Raw genomic sequence first — 15,751 nt, forward strand, 5'->3', positions numbered from 1 at the left:
TCTTCCTAGGTGCTAATCTTGGAGGAAGGAGGTGCAAGCCAATCTTATTTAAAATTTAAGAGTCAGGGAGATACCATCTTACATCTTGGTACAGAGATAAGTGTTGTTGGGGTGGGGGTGGGACACTGAGAAAGTTCAGTCCTGATAACTTTAATTTTCTCTGAAGAAGGAAGCAAAACCATCTGTTCAAAAGAGTATGATGGGGACAGAGAACACACGCCGCATGAGAGCAGTCAGGGCTAGTTGCTCTGGAGAACAGGGGAAGAAGCCGCCCACAAACAAATGAAAGTATTGTCCAATTGTGTCCTTTGGGTCTTCTACCTCTGATTCAATCAGACTCTCAGACCCATTCATAGCCATTGACTCAGGAATTCCTCCTCTGGATCTCTCCTAAGGATATAATTATGAATGCAGACAAATTATGTACACAGATATTTGTCAAAGAGTGGTTTGGAATACTTTGAAGTTGGAAACTGCACCAGGGAAATGGTAAAACAAATTATGATATATCTACATAATGGACTATTAGCCGGTTATTAAAATTTATTTTTACTTGGTTATATACTTGATTAACATACTTAGCTATCACATGGAAGATACTTGTGTTATAATGTAGTTGCAAAAAAAAAAATTGGGACTCAGAATTGTGTATTTGGCTTCATCTCAACTATGCAGAAGACATTTGGTTTTGCAGGCTAACTCCAATGCCTTTTTTTTTATAAAAGAGAAACTGGAAGGAAAACAATAAAATGGCAACAGTGATTCCTTTGGGATTGGAATTACTGAGGAGGGGAGGGGCAGAGAAAGAGGGAGACACAGAATCCGAAGCAGGCTCCAGGCTCTGGGCTGTCAGCACAGAGCTCGATGCGAGGCTCAAACCCATGAACTGTGAGATCATGACCTGAGCCAAAGTCGGAGTCTTAACCAACTGAGCCACCCAGGCGTCCCAAATATTTGTGGTTTTGGACTGCATGGTTCTGTGATTTTCCTTGGCAGCATGGAAAGGCCTTGCTGTAAGAACAGAGGAGTCTCATGTATAGGTGGGGTTTCAACCAGGAAGGCAGAGCAGGAGGACCAAGAGATGATAGCCCTGGGGGTGTGGAAGAGAATAGTTGGGGTAATATCCATGGGGATCAGGGCTGCAAAGGATACATGCTGTGCAGGTATGACTCTTAGGACAAGAGAACAAAGAGCAGAAGGTCCCTGGAAGGCGAAAGAGCAAAAGGTTCGGGAAACAGGGAGCAAGACCAGGGTGGGAAAGAGATGAAAAGAGAGAGTGGGTACTGTAGATTAATGCATTTGAGGTAGATAAAGCAATCCAAGGTTGTGACGAATCATGATGGGAGTTGATGGATTAAGATATTATCAAGCAACTACTATGTAGCAGCACTGTGCTAAATGCTGGATACGCAACAAAAATGTTCAAAACAGATACAGACTCTGCCCTCTGGGAATCATGCTCTGCTGGGGCAGTTCAGTATGGAACCAAAAATGACCCCCTACAAAGTGTGATATGTGCTCTAAAGAAGAGGTGCAAGTGGGAAATACAGGCCAGAAAAAAAGACCAAAGGAACTGACACTCAAGTTAAAACCTGAAGGATGAAAGGGGTGAGGGTAACGTGAAGGGCAGGGGCAAAGCATTCCAGGAGAGGGGGCTGCTCAAGCAAGCACATCAAAGGAGGTAAGAAGTTGAGCTTTTTGGAAACTGGAAGAAGAGCAGTTTGGCTGCTGTGCGGTGAGCAGATGGTGGCACTGAAAGGAAGTCTATGAAAGACATGGGCAAGGAACAGACCAGACCCTCTTAAGGGATTTGGATTTTCTCCTGACTGGATGGAAGCTACAGAAGGGTTTTGAAAGAGGGAAATGACACGGTCACTCATTATTACTGGAGGAGACTGGGAGGGACAGGGGCTGGGATCTGGATACTGCTGGACAGCCAGCCAGTGGAGAAAGTCCCTCAGGAATAGGGTTCATGTGGCCTCTGACTGTGAGGTGGTTCAGTTTGACCCCTGTCACCAAGACTCACCAGGCAATAGGCCTCTTGTCATGAGAAGGATAGTATCGTTTTTTCCTAGATGGTTCCTGGCTGTTCCTTGGCTCTAATTCTCTGCCCAGGTAGGGATGCCTACACCTATGGGGTCTGAATTTTTGGGACCCGAAGAAAGACAGGCAGTTTGTCTTATGAAGATCCAAGAGCAGAATCCTGGGATGAAACACTAGACTTAAATACTCTTGTTTTCTGATAATTCCAAAGGATTCCTCTTCTGGAGTGTGGGAAGGGCTACTCCTCCTTTCTTTTCTAAACTAAAAGGCAGTTTTCAGTTTGCAGAATTAGTTGCCACTTTTAGAAAGGCAGCCTGTTTTGGTGCTGAGGGTGCAGACTGGGGGTTCAAATCCTAGTTCTGCCACTACTTCCTGCATGAGCACATTACTTGCCATTTTCATGCCTGAGACTTCTCATCCACAACATGGAGATAATAGCAGAACCTCATGTGTAAAGTGGGGGTAATGGCTGGTCTCAGCTCAGGGTTCTTCTGGGAACTGAATGATTTAAACGAGTGATTAATTGCAAATGGCTTAGAACAGCGCTTGGCATTTGATAAAAATATGTCCCCAGATGAGGTGCAGTATACTTAGAAATAGTATAGTCTTTCTTTTGCCAGATCAGTGAGGTTCTCAGGGATAGCTGTGAAAGGTTTCCTGAGACTTGGAGAGGGAAGGAGGGAGGGACAGAAATAAAACAACAGCTATGCTCTTAGCTTTATGGTTGTCTGTACAGGCTTCTAGAAACTGTACATGGTTCTCGTTTTCCTTTGAACCTTTAGGAAAGCCTTGCTAATATTTTTAGCTTTTTCTCCACCCAGCTTCAAGGTTTGGTCCAAGAAGCATTAGGAGGGAAAGAATTCTCTTGAGCCACATGGCAGGGCCCTGGGGACTGGAGTTCTCAGCAAGAAGGTGCAAGTGCCTGGGAGGTGGGAGAGGGGACATTTTTAAAGGATGAAGGTGACTGCTCTACTAGGTAACAGATAATTTCCCATTTTCCTAACCTATTCACATAGTTCCCTACCACTTTTTAAAAAATGTTTACTTATTATTGAGACAGTGCGAGTGGGGGAGGGTCAGAGAGCAAGAGAGAGAGAGACAGAGACAGAGGATCCAAAGTGGGCTCAGCAGCAGCAAGCCCAATGCAGGGCTCGAACTCACCAACCATGAGATCATGAGATCAACCAACTGAGCCACCCAGGCACCCTCCCTACCACTTTCTATTTTGGATGTTGACACCATGTTCTTTCTCAGCCTTAGCTGATCACCAAGAACTTTGGCTTTTGTTCTCTCAAAACCGACAGTAACTTCAAAAGCCACCCACAGTGCACGCAAATAAAGCTAAAGGCTTAAGATAGTCTGGAACAAATAAAATTCTAAGGTGGAAAGGTGACTTACAGAGTCAATAAATATTTAGTAGTTACAACCCCCAAAAATGTGATTTTGAATAGGAAGGAGCAGAGACTTAAGGTGAGAGAAGGGTGTGTAGATTTGCTTATAGTTGTTCAGTTTAGTTTGAGGATTTTGAAAAGAGGACACACACCAAAGTCATTGTCCTGAGGGTGATGAGTCATCTGTCTATTTCGAATGCAGGTGATTAACTTGGGGTCTGTAGACTGATTCCCAATATATATTTATTGCTTTCATGCAAGAAATTTATAAAGCTCCTAACCATCAAAACGGTGCCTTTAAGCAAATAGCTTGTGCTAAAAGGATTATAAAAAAATTTTAAAGGCAACTTCTCTTTATATGCTCAAGTGACTGGGATGTGTCTTTAGCCTTTTTTCCCTGTCTCCTTTTGTATTTGGGATTTTGATCCCACTTAAAGCCAAAGGTGTAGAATGCCTCTTCCAGGGTTCTACCCTGGCTCTTCTGCAACGAGTCGTGCAGACGTTGGCTTCTCGGGTCCTCAGTTGTCCGCCAGGATGTGGTGCAGATTCCGGGTGGTCCCCACATAACAGCGCCGTCAATGATAATTCAGACGTCAGATAACACCCTCTGAACGTTAACTTTTTCTCTTCTAGCTGGAGTGTGAAAGTTTCTCGCGTGTAAGCTGTAGTGGCCTCGGTCTCTGCGGGGATACAGTTCACGTTCATCTTCCTCCTTGCAGGAAAAGCTCCCTGCTCTTGCTCCCTGCAATCAGCAGACCAAGACTTCCATGAGGGCTCTTTAGTTGATTAGCTGAGCGACCACCCGAGGCCAGCACGTTTCCTAAGACGATCTCCTTAAAAGGACCAGCCTGTCTTTAAAAGGAAAAAAAAGGGAGGGGGGCAGGGGGTAGCCAGAGAGCCTGAGAAGTCATCAGCAGCTTTTCTTCCCACACTTGTGGTATCACAACAATGATTCACCTCAACACAGGGCGGCAGCTTCCCTAATTAGCCTGGAGACGCTCCGGACCCACACGGTTATAAAAAAACAACTTTTACTTTTATTCAAATGTACAGTTCCAACCCACTGCGCCCACTCCCTCCAGCCCCGCGGGCCGCCTGCTTTGCCGGGCGGATCAGGAGCCCCCTAGGCCCCGCGCCGTTGGGCCGCGAAGCCCCCTGGTGACCTGGAAGGTTGAGGCTGGAGTTGGGGCCGAATCCCTCTTGAGGGTATTCAAGTGAGCCGGAACGTGGACGCCTCGTCCTCCAGGCCCGTCGGGGTCGCTGGTGGACCCCGGCCTCGCCAAGGTAGGGGTGGCCTGGCCCGGAGCCCCGACAGCGTCGCCGAGTGGGCCAGCCAAGGCGGGGCGGCGGGAGCAGCCGCGGGGTGCGCAGGGGTCCCCGCCCGGCGCGTGGGGACAGCCTGGGCCCGCCGGCGCCTTCCCCCACGAGCTGTGGGCAGCGACTCCGGCTGTTAGGTGGCGGCGGCGGCGGCGGCGGCGGGAGCGGCGCGCCGCGGGGGAGGTGCGCGCGGCGGCCGCGGGCGAGCGGAGCCGCGCGGCGTCCGCCCCCGCCGAGCCGAGAGGAGCCGAGCGGAGCCGGCGCGCCCGGGGCTGGGAGCGCGCGCCGAGGCAGGCTGAGGGCCGGCCGCGGGAGCGTCGCGCCCGCGCCCCGCTCTCAAGACCCCGACCGGGGCCGTGGCGAGGCCAGCTGACACCTGCTGCGTCGGGCCGCGGGCCGCAGCGTTCCCGCGCGGGTGCCGGAGCGGTTTCGGGCGGGGGCCGCCGGGCGCGCGCGCCCACGGCAGGAGCGTTCCCCGCACGCTGCGGACGGTGTTCCTCCAGCGCTTCGCCGAGCCCGGGCCACGCTCCTGAGCCAGGTACCCGGGCGGTCTGCGGCGGGCTGGCCGCGAAGCGTGCGTGGGCTGGCGACCGGTGGCACGGGGAGACCTGGGCGGGGGCGGCGCGGACCGAGTAGCGCCCCGACGTCTGCCCAGGTGTGTGGCCGGCCAGGGCAGAGCCCATGCGGCCAGGTGCCCCTCGGACTGGGGGTTGGGGGGGATGGGGTGGAGGGGGGCGCGATCCCGCGCGGCCGCCTCGTGGGGCAGCGCGGGCCTGGGCGGAGATGAGCCAGACACGCTCACGCAAGTGCCCAAAGTTTCCCTTTGCTCACTTTGCTGGACTTAACTTTGAATTGTGAGGTGAAGCATAGCAGTTTCAAGCTTTAAGAGGGAAGTCGATCTTGCTGGGTCTGGATCGTTAGTATACGAAGTATTTGTGCCTGCTGTCTCTAAAGGCCATTGCAGGAGAAATTAGTGGACAAAGTCACTAAATGCCTTTTTTATGTGTTAGTTAATGGTTTATTTGTAGGCAGGTTTTAGGCTTCGGTTACAAGCCACCAGTAAGGGATTCTGGGTTCCATGTAAGAAATACTCAAGTTGGGGGGCGTTGTCTTAAAAAAATTATAGTTGACATGCAACGTTGTATGAGTTTCCAGGGTATGATTTGACAGTTCTATAAGTTACGCAGTACTCACCACAGTGTTCAAAATTTTAATCAACAAAATATATCTTGAACAGATGCTTCATATCTGGCAGGGCTTTAATTTGAGGTTAATAACAGCATAGGTAGTTACTCAAATGAGCCAACATTTGGCTTTGAAATGCAGGGAAAAAGGAATGCCACCGTTTGAATCGGACTTGTGTAGGTACAGGCTGACAGCTGGCATCGTGTCACTGCTGAACACTTAATTTTGAGCCAGGAAATCTCTCCAATGGGAGACAAGCAGCTCTGTGATCTTTTTAGAGGATCACCCCATACCTTCTCAAGCTATCTTAAAATATCCTCCCTTATTCAAGCCTGCAAGCTTTCTTCATTTACATAACGCAGGCAGTGGACCATGGAATAGAATCTATTTAGACCCCTGGTATTCAATCTGGAACTCAGTCACCTCATCCCCCACACACCTGGAATTATGGAGCAGGGTGGTCACTCCTGAGAGCCCTTTGAGGTTATAAAATTGTGAGGGGAAACATCTGGAGAGGGCCCCGCAGTGGTGTCTGGGATCCCTGCCTTTGGGAGCTGGTGGAGAAGGGTTGAACTGGCTGGTTTCCTGGCTCTGCCCCAGTCCTGTGCTGAGCCATGTTGGAGCCTGAGGCAAAAGGAAAAATCACTAATCTGGATCCTGTCTTTAGTTAAAATTGTAATATTTAGCACGACATAGATTTTGTGTTTATTTTGACGTTTTAAAACACTGCATTAAGACGTTTGCCTTGTGGAGCTTTTGGTCTCCCTTGAAATTTTGCGTCTGAGGTGAATGCCTCACTTGCCTCACCCTAGTTCTAGACTTGCCTGTGAGTCCAGGTGCTTAACTTCTGCAAGCATCAGTTTCCTCACCTATAAAATAAAAAAAAAGTAGACTCTCCATGGATGTTGTACAGCTAAAGCATAGCATCTGGCTGTTTACACAGGACTAGGCATATGGGGACCATGAAAGGGTGGCTGTCCTATTTGTATTTCCCTGAATCTTCCTGAGTCTTGGTTTGCACTCAGCAAAATGGGAGTAATAATAGCCAGCTCACAGGGATGCTGTCAGGGTTAAATGAGAGAATGTGGGTGAAGGCGCTGGCCCTCCTGGAGGGTAAGTTTTCTGTGCTGGCTTGGTGGGCCCCGGATTTGCCTTGCAAGGTCACAACCACTTGCTTTCCCCTCTGGACGTTAGCCTTGTGCCTTGTCATGCACAGACACTCATAAATTCTGTTTGTGTTGCATTGAGACCCCACAGAAGCTTTTGAATCAAAGTAGAGATGTTTCTTGCCCAGGACTTATTTTGGAGTGGTGAAGTTCACCAGCCACAAGTTGTAGTTAGCAAAATGTTTTATAAATGAACTTAATTTTGCTACTCCAAACAAACGACTTTGGTTCCCTTTTGGTATATTTAGTCCTTGTTTATGATTGTGATTTTCCTGAGCCTAAGTCAAGTGATATTATCTCAGTCACTAGCTTAAGGCAACTTGGTCCCTTGAGAGTCAGTCTCTCAGTCTCTCTAGGTTACTCTTGGGGGCCCCTTCTCCCCACAGGTGGTCTCTGGGCACCAGGACAAGGTTGGCATCATGTAAAGGTGTGTGGGAGAGTGGCCTCTTGCTGGCCTTCTATTCCTCTTGCTGATGCATTTCCCATCACCACCACTGAGCCTTCTTTCCCTCCTCCACTGAGTGTGGTCCAGCTGGGTGTCACTGGGGTGAGCTACAGCTGGGACCTGGCTCCTGCAACTGGCTGTGAGGTCGGCACACTCTGGCTCTCTTCTAGGTCTCTCCTGGGCACCCGAGAAACTGCCCGGATCATGTGGCACTATGTTAGGCTTCCATTTCTGCCCCACTTGAGTGGTCCTCAGTGTTCCCAATAGGAAGCAGGACAAAAACTTCCCGTGTTTTGTGTTCCCTTCAACCTTCCATGGATTTTTCTTCCCTCACCACCTCTTCTCTAGGTGGTGCAAAGCGGTGGGGAGGGGGGAGGGTGCTCAGTCCCTTCAGCTTCCCCTTTTCTTAGTACTGGAAGAGTGTTTTTTTTTTTTTAAGATTTTATTTTTAAATAATCTCTACACCCAACATGGGCTCAGACTTACAACCCTGAGGTTGAGTTTCATGCTCCACTGACTGAGCCAGTCAGGCACCCCAAGAGCTTTTTTTTTTTAACCTGTGGGGCAAGAGTCTTAAGTCATATCTTCTGTTCTCTGTGCATTATGACTTAGAATAAAAAAAGAATTAAACATCATCTCACCTCCCCCCCCCCCAGCTTTGAAAAATCAGATGCATCCTGATGAGGTGGGAAGGAGGCAGGGAAGAACAAACTGGGAAAATAGGGAAAAAATTCCCTTCCTCTCCCTGCTCTCCATCTTTCTGGCCACACTGATCTGGGTTATGGGCACTGGACTTCTTAATACATGAAAAAGACTGGGAAAGATATAGAACCTGCTGGAAATACCAGTCACAGGCTGGGAGGAAATGGGGAAAGAGCAGCTTTGAAGCTTTGTTGGTGGGTGGGAGAAGAGACTAGTTTTCTGCTACACATTACTGAGTCCAGCCCAGTAAACCAGTTTCAGGTGGATTAATGTCTTTCAAACCATTACCCCCTATTTATGTTGCTGTTTCTTCATCATCAGAATGATCCACTGTGTGCTTTGCATTTACTAAAAGCATAAGAGAAACAGAAAAATCCAAGTCATAATTAGTTGCTTCTTCAGGGTGCTTAAGAATTATTTGAAGAATAAGATTAGCCTTTAGGAAGCCTAAAGCTGTAAACCCAAGCTCTGGGTTTTGTTTTCACACTCAGTGGTTGGAAGGTGAAGTGGTCAGGGAAGGCTTCTTGGAGGGGGTGACTTTAAGTAACATTAAGACTTTGCCACATGGATGTGAGATGAAAGAGAGCTTTCCATGAGAAGGAGCTCTTGAGTGCCTAGAGACAGAAAGGCCTTCCCAGGGGTGGCCTTTCAGGATGTGCTCGTGGCTTGACCCTTCTTGGTGTCATGTTTATCCCTTTTGTTGTCTAGGTACCTGTAAACACTGGCACAGTTACTGTCATCTGTAGGTAGGACAACAGGAATGGTCAGCTCTCTAAATTCCTTGTGTTTTCCCAAACTAATGGAAATCAGATGTGTTTTAATCTACCCTGTTTTCTTAGATGTTTGCATCTGGAAAATAATTTCAAACTTTTGGGTCAGGTCAGTGGTCCTTGAGATATGTTTGTGATTCTGATGAGTTAGTTACCTTGGAATTCTTTGTATTGCTTTAACGTGCTATAACCCATAATTCTGAGCTCAGTGGGTCATGAACCAGAAGATGCCATGTGAGTACTCATGGAATTTAGTGGCTAATAGACAGGGAACAGTGAGACAGGTGCGAACATGCACCCAGGGGCTCCTTGACAGGTGTCAACGCCTGATTCCATGCAGACACTTGTACTTTTCAGATGCAGATTCCTGGTAGGAAGGACTCTCAAATATTTTTCTTATGATTAAGGTATCTGTGAAAAGAAATTACAGAAGATCTTTTTGAAAGGTGAGGAGTAGACAGTTATTTAGTTGCTCAAGCCTCTTCCTATCCCTGGTGTGTGAGGCTAATTTGTAAATGTATGAAATTTGAGAACTTCTGGAATACTTGGCCTCACGTCTGAGGTCCATTCACCAGTCTCTGCATCCTTTCTGACCCCCAAATTCTCATGTTTGTGGGAGGCAATAGAAGCATTAGCTGTGGTGTGCGATTTTCCCAAGAAACTGCTCTCTGAATGTGGCATATGAAAATGTCAGAGGTGTTTTGCTTTCTTAAAGTAAGTGATCCAGCCAAGGGGGGCAGTCAGGGTGCTGGTTTCAGCTGTGGCACTTAAGAGTCCCTGTGACCTCAGGCACCCCAGAGAAAGGGGGGGGGGTTTACTCATATGCACACACACACACACACACACACAAGCATCACTTGAGGTATTGTATCTGCAGAAGAAATGCTTCATAAATTATTTATGACTATTCTTCCATTTCCTTTCTTATAACGTGAAGGGTACTTATTATAATTCCCAATTAGGACCCCTAATAAAGTACCCTACAGCAATAAAGGGTCCTTCTGCATCTGAGATCTGATGGCATTTAAGGAAAATGAGCAAATGTGCTACAGAGTGCCCCTGAGAAAAGTTAGTGATAGATGTCATGTGGGGAAAGGCCTTGATGCAATTTAAAGCACACAGTGAGAAGTGAGGGGAAAGCGATGGGAAGGGTAGCACAGTTAGGATAGGGTGAAAGTGGGTGGAAGACCTTCAGCATCTGGGTCGTGGGGTACACTGTGGTCATGCGCTCCATCTCTCTCTACAGCATTAGCTGTCCCTGCTAATATGTGGTTACAAGGACCAGTTAAAGTACTAGCGGAAGGGCCATAGATGGGACACACACACACACATTCTATTGGTGAGACTCGTAGGGACAATTCTGCCCTGCCACATCTGTGGCTCCTCAGCGAGCCTGATGAACAGCCATGGATTAGAAGATCAGAATGGGTGTCACCAATGGGTAACCAAATTGCAACCAATATTAGGTTCCTCTTATATATTTAATGTTATACATAAGAATATGTCATGAATATTTAGTATTTTTTCAGCATTTAGTGTATCATGAATATTTACTGCCCAGCTGCTTTGGGTATATTTAGTACGTCATGAATATTAGGTATCTCTTGTCCTTCCACACCTTTCTGTCTGTTTGATATACACATGTTCTCTTTACTGAGTTTTATCTATACTAAACATATCTTATAAGTCATCCATCCCCTTTGCTGTCTTTTCTTTAGAATTGAATATTCTCAAATAACATGACAAATGTACATTACACCAGCCTAGTCTCTTAAAATAAATTTCCAGGTTGTATATATTTTTGTGAAGCCATTGTCCTATCAGGATGGGTGTCTGAGGTGTGTGGGGGCCTCTGGGACCGGGTGTAGGTCTGTATAGGCTGATAAAACTTGCTCATGTGCACTTCAGGTTTGCAGATGGACAGTGAACTGTGTGCTCGGGGCTGGTTTCTGCTCTTGGCTCCTCAGGAAAGAAGTGACCATGGGAGAGTGTCCATCCGAGAGGCTATACCTGTTGTTTTGAGCCTTGCGCAAGCTGGTCTCAACTCTTAGCTCTTTTTGGTTGGGTGCAGCTGTGTGGCCAGGCACAACATCTGCACCAGCAGGGACAGGGATGGGAGCATTGGATGTGGGGTCACAGTTCACCTGGGGCCTAGGCTCAGCCCTGGGCCTCTTGAGTTCTCCTCCCTGGTCTGCAGCTGATGTGGGCAATGCAGTGAGCTGCTCTGGAACACCATCCCCTCTCTGCACCTGCTGTTCCAACCTGTGTCTAATACCACACTCCTGGTCCAGAGGTTCCATCATCTTGCTTTAATACATTAATTACTCCCCTTTTCTTCCCCTCTATTCCCTGAAAAGTGGTAGCAGGAACTTTTTCATGGGTCCTTTCTGCATGGACAATTTGTGACATGGAAGCGACAAGCGCGAACCCTGCTGATGGAAACGGGGAGGAGGATGGGATTTGGGGGCGGGTCAGGCCCACACACTGGACATCGTACCACTTCACCTGGTGCTTTGTTCTCTGTGAACTGGGCTTATTTCCTCAGAAACTGAAGTGGTCATGTATGTTTGGATGGTTGCTGGGTGGCAGCTGCATGCTCCATTGGAAATCAGATCTTTAAATCACCATGTATTAGCGTTTCCAGTATACTGTCTGGGTGAAACAGGCTCTTCACGTACAAACACAAAACATTTTGTAGATCTGAGTCACTGTTTTCTGAGGCTTGGCCTGTGTCATCTTGTTTTCATCATGGCCTCCATGAGCAGAGATGGTTCTTTCAGCTGAGGTGTTCGTGCTAGCAAGGCTTCCCTGGTACCACGTTTAGAGCTGAAATTACAGGTTGTGTTTCATGGGCCCTGGGGCAGCCCAGAGGCATCCCTCGATAGTGAAGGAACCACTGCAGGCAAGACTCTGCCAGGCCAGCAGGCAGGGAAGGCCCAGAAGGTCGTGAACTTGGCGTGGGGCAGGCCTGCCAGCCGCCCAGAATGCCGACCAGACGTGTGATTTGGCTCGTCGCAGTCAGGCTGCTCCTTGGCTGCTCCCTTGTGTGGCACAAGGCCAGGTGCGGCACAACAGACTGGCTCCACCACGAGGCAAAGCCGGGGGCGGAACATGAGTGGGCGTCTTGCTAGATCTGGGGGCATGTCCTCCCAAATTTTTGTCTGTGCTATACCGAATATTCATGTGTGTGTACATGTGTGTGTGTGCACGCAAAAGTACCTGTTTAATATGAAGAGGTAATATCTACATTGTTTCGTGCTGCCCTTTCTTTCTTTCTTTCTTTCTTTCTTTCTTGTATATGTCTTTATTTGAGAAAGACAGAGAGAGTGCACACGCAAGTCGGGGAGGAGGAGAGAAAGAGGGAGGGAGAGAGTCCCAAGCAGGCTCTGCACTGTCAGTGTGCAAAGCCCGATGCAGGGCTTGAACTCACAAACTGCAAGATCATGACCTGAGCTGAAATCAAGAGTCGGATGCTTAACCAACTCAGCCACCCAGGCGCCCCTGCCTTTTCAAAATTAGTATTGTATGTTGAGTTTCTTTTCCACATTGCTAGATATTCTTTCTTAGTATTGGTTGTGTGACTGTGAGGAGCTCCCATAGGATGGGCAGGCCGAGCCTACTTAACCCAAGTCCTCTGTTGGATCAATGTCTACTTAAATTATTTTCAACCCTTAGCCACTTAGTAATGGTAGGACGGTGAACATCTTTGTCCACGCTCTTTTGCACATTTGTCTGGTTGGTTCCTTCCAAGTACTATCTCATAAGTAGATTTCCTGTGTATGTACATGCCTCCTCCTTTAATATGCCCTGCCTGGAATAATTTTTTTTTCACACCAAGGTGTGTGTGTGTGTGTGTGTGTGTGTGTGCACGCACGCACGCGCGTGTGTGCGTGTGTGTGTATGTATGAGAGAGAGAAATTTCCCTCCTCTTGGCCGACAGTGTCTTCAACATCTGTGTTATTCAGGATTTGCTCGAGTTAGTTTAGGCAGAAGAGGATTTAATGCAGGAAATTCAGGGCCAGCAGAATCGTTAGAAGCTTGGCCCTTGGCCAGACCTACAGGAGTGACCCCCAGAACAACACTGCAGGGCTGGCTGGACAGGAGCTGCTGCCTCCAACCCCAGACCCATTCCGTGGAGGGTCCCTCCTGCTCAGTGTACATCCATGAAGCTGGGGACAAGGCTGTGGGACTTCCACACCCTTCTCCCCCCATGGAAAAACCTGATGCTTCTGCGGAGGTGGTGGTGTCTGTTAGCAGAGATGCATAGGAGACTCTTCCACGTGGGGAGCCTGGCAGGGAGGGAGGCTAGGAAGTCAATTTATGAACTATATTTCTCCTTGGTTTTCTAGCCTTTAGCAGGCAGTGAACAAACCAGGGAGTGTGAACAGAATCTCAGCCTTTATTTGTTTTTCTAATGTTGTCCTTTTAGTGTTGTATCTGAAGCAGGCAGAGGTGAGGTTCACAGAATGTAGCCACAGGTATGGTGATGGGCCTTGGTCCCTGTCTCACAGAATCAGTTGTTCTGCTCTCAGAGAAGGCCCAGAATCTTCCACGGATAAGGTTTTCATTTCAGTTGCCTTGGACATGAGCCCCAGTCCCCTTCCTACTCACTCTTAGAAACCAGATTAGAAGCTTCTCCAGCCTGAGCTTTGTTCAGATAGGTGACAAAACAACATGAAGCCATGTACCAATAGTTCCTGCAGACTTGCCTTGTCTATGAACCATGTATTTGAAAATCAGATCCCCGGAGACCTGCCTCAGTGGGAAGGGTGTGGGTTGTCTAGTTGTTTTCTCTTGATATTGGAGACCCTTTGTTCTCTCTCCCCCTTTCTTGGTGGTGTCGTGTTAATGTTGAACAGCCCTGTTATTAGGCATGGGGAGGAAGCAGGAGTTAGCGTACTGTCAAGTTAAGATTCAGATTTTTTTTTCATGAGCCATAATTGATCAGCAGTCCATTTATGAACTATATTTCTCCTTGCCTCTCCAAACAGGCTTTTGTGCATAATTACTGTGAATTCAGGTGTTTGTATAGTGCCAAGTTCCCCCTCTGAGTGGATTACTGCATTTTCAGTTGTTTAGGAAAAGCATTGCTGAGGAAGGGTTCCAGGAAAGACTGTGTCTTTAGCAACCCTCAGCCCATGGGTGGCCCAGGGTGTTTTGGTGACTGTGGGGGTCAGCTACCAACCTGATGTGCACACCTTTCTGGCCCTAAACAGGCCCTCCACTCCTTACAGTAAATGTTACCCTTCAGAGATTGACTATTTAAAGCAACCTGATGGTCCCTAACTCGAAGCTCTGAGGGAGATGTTGGGGGTGAGGAAAGAAGGAGCCCAGCTTCCTCCCAACTCCAGATGGGATGTGACAGCTTTTGGGAACAGTTCTTGGAGGGTCCAAAAGATCATTATTTTAGAGACCCATCAGAGAAACCCATATCTTTTACAAAGGAGAACGTATTGGTGATTTGATATATCCCAAGTGATTCACTTTGGGTTTCAACAGCACCTTCCTTCTGTAAATTAAAAATAGAACTTGACAGAGCCGGTCACTATATGGTAAAACCTTGGTTTGTGAACACAATTCATTCTGGAAAACATGCTTATAATCCAAAGCTCTTGTATATCAAAGCGAATTTCCCCATAAGAAATAATGGAAACTCAGATGATTTGTTCCACAACCCAAAAATATTCATGTAAAAATGATTACAATACTGTAATATAATATAAAGAAAATACAAAATATAAAGAGAAATAAACAAATTAAGCTGCTGTTACCTTTGAAAACCTTCGTGGCTGATGTGAGGGAGATGAGAGAGGAGGGTTATTGTGTAGGATGACTTTTACTATCACTAACGGAATCACTGCTGTCTGTTGGCTCAATGGAATCTTTTTCTGTATGGAGGCAATTGGATAGTCTCACATTGATATTGACTACAGTACAATATTAATAAGCACTTGTCATATACTGTATTTAATGTAACTGGCAATAGGCAGTAGAGGAAAGGGTCTATATCTGCAGGAAGCCTGACCTAGAATGAAACAAAGCATCCCAAGCTCACTCGTGTATGGGAAAGCAAAGGACAGTTCATTGGTGCTTTGAAGTGACAAAAAATACACTAGTGCCAGTTGTGGGCACTCTCCAACGTTCTAAAAAGTCACTGATTTCTGCCAAACACTGGGGCCTGAGACAGAGCATCCTAACATGGGAGATCACCTGTAATCCCAGAGAGAGAGAGAGAGAGAGAGAGAGAGAGAGAGAGAAACCATTGGCTCAGTTGTGATCATGTGATGTTTGGCATCACATACTGCTCATATCACAAGACATTGCTCATTTATCAATTTAAAATTTATAGAAATATTTGCTCATCTTGCAGAACACTCTCAGAACAAGCTACTTGTAATCCAGTACTATACTTACTACCTGTTGAACACTGGGCACCATTTTGGGTATTTCCCCTTCATCATCTCACTGAAGCCTGTGATCACGTTGTGCATTTTATAAATAAGGAAACTGAGGCCCCGAGAGGTGAAGTAACTTGGCCAGGGTTCCTCAGCTAGTGAGTGGAAAGAGCTGTGAACCCAGCTCCACTCACCGCTCCCCCTGTTTCTCTCAGAAGATGATTTCCCCTTGAAAATAGCCTCTGTTTCCGAGGATGTGGAGAAACAGGAACCCTCTTGCACTGTTGGTGGGAATGCAAACTTGTGCAGCCACTCTGGAAAACAGTGTGGAGGTTCC

General features: G+C 47.4%; 1 protein-coding gene across 2 annotated transcripts in view; it reads left to right on the forward strand.

Annotated features, from left to right (window-relative positions):
• The first annotated feature begins 5,041 nt into the window (after nt 1–5,041).
• The window catches only part of CRACDL (CRACD like), a 139,244-nt gene continuing 128,534 nt past the window's right edge, over nt 5,042–15,751 (forward strand). The window contains exon 1 of one of the 2 annotated variants that reach the window (XM_047854571.1): nt 5,042–5,406. The gene's annotated coding sequence lies outside the window, so the exon portion shown is untranslated. The remainder of the gene's footprint in view (nt 5,407–15,751) is intronic. The other variant, XM_047854570.1, reaches the window with a different exon arrangement.

The sequence above is a fragment of the Prionailurus viverrinus genome, chromosome A3 (genome assembly GCF_022837055.1).
Source record: "Prionailurus viverrinus isolate Anna chromosome A3, UM_Priviv_1.0, whole genome shotgun sequence".
Lineage (NCBI taxonomy): Eukaryota > Metazoa > Chordata > Mammalia > Carnivora > Felidae > Prionailurus > Prionailurus viverrinus.